Here is a 6044-nt window from a genome sequence, read left to right as displayed (position 1 = left end):
CCAGAGGTCAAAGGAAGGTGGTTCTTCCAAGTATGAGAGTATATAAAACATCAAGTAACTCTAAAGTATGAATCTTTAGTATTGTGATTGTTTCTTGATTTAATTAATATATTTTAGAATAAAGTAGTAAAAATAGTAATTTAGTATGTCAATATTCTCCATTATTTAGGATAATGCAAGTAGGGAAGGATGCATTCGGTTCTTTTTTTGGGGGGGGGGATACCTGGATTTAACTGTTCAAACAAAATACATGTGTAAAGTAAAAAGTAGTCTAAAAGCTCTCAGTTTTCCAAAACTCTTCATCAGGAAGATGTTAACAAAAATAAGATAGGAAGGAAGGAAGAAAATAAATAAAAATAGGACAGATGTTTCACACATAACTGCCCTAATTCTGAACCCTTATTACTTGCTTCTCCATCCTTTTAGCAGATGGAAGAGATCTAGAGGATTTAAACTTATGTAATTCGCCGTTGGTGAGCCACCAGTGTACCTAAATGTAGTTGTTAATGATGGGGCTTCTTTTAATTAAGGCATAGTAGTTTTTTTCCTTCTAAACGAAATATTCCAATCCATGACAGAATGAGGTTACTGCTTTGGTGACTCAGTGCCTCATAACTAGGTTTAACACTCACAAAGCAACATGTAATTGGACTGCCATGGTTTTGCTTTATCATTCGCAGATGGGGCTTTTTAAATGCCATATTAGTAGGAAGCCGCAACTGCAGAGAGACTTCAGTACCTTTTATGTTTAAAGTTGCGGACTTTTTTTTTAACAAAGAAAAAAATAAATGCTTGATAATTTGGAGCTTCTGTAATGAATGGCAGGAAAAAAATATTCAGGGGAAAAAATCAAATATAAAATAGAACAATCACTACCAAGTTCTGATATTGCCTTAAGCAGATTGTTCTACATCAAGTAGTGTGTGCATAGCTTTCAGATGTTTTCAGATTTTGTTTTTATTATTATTATTAAAATTAGTTTGCTGACCATCTCACAATGTATATTTTTGTACATTTGTGGAATCTTAGAGAAGATCCACTAAAAGCAATAGAGCCTAAGACATGCCCAATGTAAGCTTCTTGTTTATAAAGGGTCTATTTTAACTAAATCTAGCCCCAACCCATTGAATTAATGTGCATTTATACAGTGCTAATTGTTGTAAACCATTTTTAAGAATTAGAAAAAGGAATGTATAAACTCCTACTTTGAAAAGAATGAGAGAAAGAATTGTAACTGAAACAGTGCTACATTTCAGCTTTCAATAAACTTGATTGCTTGATGTAAGGGCTATAAAAGTCTGGAGTACCAAACTATTCTGTACATCAGTGGAAAGAATATATCACTTAAAATTTCACTCCTCTCTTCTAGACTGGCACAGCATAGGGTGAGGTGGGGTATAGGCTCGGTGTCTATATTTTGTCATCATTTGAAGAATCCATCTGAGAGATTTACCCTGAAGTAGAGACCTCTTACAGTCCTACACCTGAGGCATTAAGAAGGGTCTAAACAGGGCTGTCAAAGTGGTGGCCCGTGGGCCATATGTGTTACATGCAAGCCACACCTAGCTTAGCTTCGCAAAGGGAAAAAATGTGATACGTCATGTGGTGGCAATGTGACGCCGTGAGTTTGACATCCGTGGTGTAAAACATAAATTCATGTTAGAATCCCAAGCTGAATTACATGTTTCAATGAATTCCTAAGTGAAAGGAACCCAATGCAACATCCATGCAATACCGTTAAACATAGCATCTTGATGCAAATGCTAAGTTATTTGGGTGCAGTTGTTTACAGATTCAGAATAACAACTAGTGAATATGACAAGTGCAAATGCACTATTGTGCTAAGACATTTTAATGAAAAAATTAACAAATTTAATTGGCTCCACAATGAGTGAAGTTCTGAAATCAAGTTTACAAATTCAGGATTGCAAATGAAGGAGTATATGAATCAATATGAATCAATATTTGCTTCTGCTTATATTATTGTATGCTGTCAGAAATTAGTTGTTTTCTAGCCTAGCAAATTGTAACCTTAATACTGGACTGCAAATGTTATCTCACTGCTGTGTCTCGTTTCTATTCTTGGCTTCAAAGCTAGGGACATTCTTGAAAACATCGAAGAAACTGTTAAACGGGCCGCATAGATAAAGGAACCAAACTAGGGAGTTTTCCTGGCTCATAAATCCTTAAACATTCTGTCGAAAAACAACTTTACAGGGGGGAGCAGCCACCCCCTACACAAGGCTATAGAAATACTCCACAGATAAGGTAGACAGAGACAGGAGCTTGAACAAAAGAACACTTTAAAGATCACGTTGGTAACAAATCTTTGTCTCTTATTGGACTGTTTCTATCTGCCTAAAATGTATATAATACTCTGAGCCACTCTTCCAGGGTGTGGCTATTCCTTACATGCATTTGTTTGTATTTTTGGACATAGTTTTGTCATCCAGCTTTTGCTATGGCCATAAATAAAAGCTGATACTTTTTGCAAACCTCGTCTCGAGTCTCTCTCTTTGGCATCTCAGTGACTCAGGGAAAACTGCTGGAACCTTACACAACAAACCTTGAGACCAAACTAGCTATGATAATCCTTAGGCCTCATACAATTTGCAAAAAAATGATAAAATATAGCTTTTACAAGAATCTGCATCAAGATGATAATACTACGTATCCATTTTTTCAGATACTTTGGTATAAGCAGAAGTGTAGGATTTAATTTGAAGCTATGCCATGCAAGATTATGTAGTACTTCATCCATAAGGCCAACCTGAAAGTATACAGTCTTGAGCCATGCAGCCCATTTCACCAGCCACTGCTTTTTTTTCAACTCTTCAGGCCTTCCCTCGCGAAAGCTACGGGCTGGCGTACGCCACGTGGCCAAAAGGGGCATGGCGGCGGCAGTGGCAGCAGGAAGCTAGAATATGCCAGCTCGCGGCTTTCGTGTGGGAAGACCTTCAGGCCTTCCCTCGCGAAAGCTGCGGGCTGGTGTACACCCCGTGGCCGAAAGGGGGTGGGTGGCAGGGGGAAGCTAGCCTACGCCAGCTTGTGGCTTTCGCAAGGGAAACCCGCATGGCCGAAAAAGGGTTTCCTGCGCCCCCCCAAGTCTCCAGCCTCACCTGGCTGTCTAAGCCTGGCAGGCAGCAGGCCTAGCTGACCCGGTTGTCCCTTGTCCCTTCAGTCCAACTTACCTGCTACCTCGTCTTTTGCCTGCTCCCTGCTGCATCCATCGCATCGGAGAGCTGCTGATTCTGCCTGCTGGTGAGCGACCCGGGTTTTTTTTTTCTTTTATGCTTTTAATGTTTTTTTAAAGAATATTTTATTTATTGTGTATAGAATTTTTTTAAATCATTTTATTTAAAAGTATTGAGTATAGAATTTTTAAAAATGGTTTTATTTTAAATTATTGCACGTGGAATACTTTAAAATGGTTTTATTTTAAATTATTGCATGTGGAATACTTTAAAATGGTTTTATTTTAAATTATTGTGTGTGGAATAATTAAATTGTTTTATTTTAAATTATTGTGTATGGAATACTTTAAAATGGTTTTATTTTAAATTATAGTTGGTAGAATCTTTTGTTAAATTGTCTTAGACTATTTAAAAAAATATTCTATCAACAATAAATTAAAATAAACCATTTAGAAATATTCTATACTCAATACTTTTAAATAAAACGATTTAAAAATATTCTATCCACAATTTAAAAGTATTGTATATAGAATATTTTAAATGGTTTATTTTAATTTATTGTATATAGAATATATTTAAATGGTTTTATTTTAATTTATTGTGTTTAGAATATTTTTAATGATTTTATTTTAATTCATTGTGTATAGAATATTTTTAAATAATGTTTAAGGATTTTTTAATTATTTACAGAATATTTACAGAATATAAAAAATATATTTTTAGGGAATTTTTATTTATTTATTGTTTATAGAATATGTTTATTACAAGAAATGTTATTCCTTTTTGCAAATGTTTTATTTGTGATGCAATATGTTGCTTTTAAGTGTGCAGGTGGTGCATGGTTTATGTGTTTCAAAGTGGCTGCTTTTCTATGGGCAGGTCAGATTGGTGCAAGGCAGATTTGCCAGATTTTGTGTGTTTCTGTCTGATACCTGGTTGTTTAGGTAATTGTGGTTCCTGGTTCTGTGAGCTTCCTGGCACTGTCCTTTATAATTTCCCACAATGCCTTGGTTTTTATTCCAGTGGCTTTGTCTTTCCTGTCCTTAGGGTTAGGGAAAAAACTGGTTTTATCTGCAGTCTTTTTTTTTGGGGGGGGGGGGGGAATTCTTATTTTTTGGTGTTTTCCCGGCACTGTCATAGTTTGTGTATGTGGGTATGTAATGTCCCGCAGTTATCTACACATTAATAATGATCAAATACTAATAATACTTCCTTCTACATTTTAGTGACCTTTCCTTACATAATTGGTGTTTTCTTTCATACTTTTAGATTTCTAATTTCTGTTTCTGTTAATTAGCAATTGATAAAACAAATCTCACGTGAAAAAGTATTCGAAGCCTTCTTGATTTTAATTGTCAATTTATTCATTCCTGCACATTCTAATATTTATTCATTTTCATATCTTTGTTTTTCCACTGTTGTGCAAACACAATTCCAGCAGATGTTAACATGTGTAAAATTAAATATGTATTGTATTCCCTTTGAAATGCCCAACCAAGTATTACTGGTTTTAAATCTATATCTTGTTTTACCATTGCTTCTACCCATGACACCACTAACTCTTGAATAGCTACTTGGTCTGTCCTAAGTACTGAACCTAATTCATATATTCCTGTTTTTTGAACTGAGGAAAAAATTTCAGAAAAAGAAATCTGTATGCTCTGTGAATCTACCTATGACAGCGATGGCGAACCTTTTTTGGCTCATGTGCCATATGTAGGGGGAGCACAGGGGGGTTGTGTGCGGGTATGCTGCACCCATAATGCAAACAGCCTCTCCCGCCCCCCCAGAAGCACCCAGGAGGCTTCAGGGACCTTCAGGAGGCTTCCCTGAAGCCTCTGGAGCAGTCAAAACGACCCTCCAAGCAAATCGGAAGTCACTTCTGGTTTGCTTGGAGGATCGTTTTAAGCGCTCTGAAGACTTCAGACCTTCAGGAGGCTTCCCTGAATCCTTTGGAGTGCTCAAAACGACCCTCCGAGCAAACTGGAAGTTCGTTCGCGAACTTCTGGTTTGCCCATAGGGCCGGTTTTTTGTGCTTCGGAGGCTTCATGAAGCCTCCGGAGGGCCTCTGGGTGGGTGGGGGGGCAGGGGAGGTTCTTTTTGCCCTTCCCAGGCTTCTATAAAGCCTCTGGAGCCTGGGGAGGAGGAAAAATGGCTTTAAAAAGAGTGAACTCAGCTGGCCAGCGCGCGCATGCCATAGGTTCGCCATCCCGGACCTATGACATTCATTCTTGATCTAACTTCTTAGATGAAAAACTATAACTTTCCTGTTTGTTGTGGGACATCCTTCCTGAAAAGACTGTACATTGTTGGGTGAAAACAGAGGTCTCTTCTATTACCTGTAGTGTAGTCTTCAGCTTACAATCACAATCGAGTTCAATATTGTTTTTTTTCTTCTGCAGTTAGTATTATTTAACTGGATGAAGAGGCAACAGAGTATGACGGCTAAGACAGTATCTTTCCTATATACTGTAAGTAGCTGTTTTATTGCTTTGTGTGCTTGTTTCATCCTTAATAAAGTAGTGCAAGCAATTAAAGTCTTCCTTTCTGTATCTCTTTGTGCTGGCCATTCATTGGAGCAAGGTGGTCAGTGGGTGACTTCAACACACAAAAGGACAGTCATCTTCTTTTTCTATTATTTTGTGTGCTGATTTCATCGTAATGCAGTGCATGCAATGAAAGAGTTCATTTCTGTGTCTCTTCTTTGTGCAGGCCATTCATTGGAGTCAGTGATATTGAAGACTGGCAAGGACAGTCAGCTTCCTTCTGTAAGTAGCTCTTTTATTGTTTTGTGTACTTATTTTAATCTTATTTAAGTAATGAGTACACAAAATAATAAATTTCCTTTTT

The sequence above is a fragment of the Natrix helvetica genome (assembly GCF_964273705.1).
Source record: "Natrix helvetica genome assembly, chromosome: 5".
Taxonomy (NCBI): Eukaryota; Metazoa; Chordata; class Lepidosauria; order Squamata; family Natricidae; genus Natrix; species Natrix helvetica.
The sequence above is the reverse complement of the archived record's forward strand: the minus strand, read 5'-3'. Positions refer to the sequence as shown.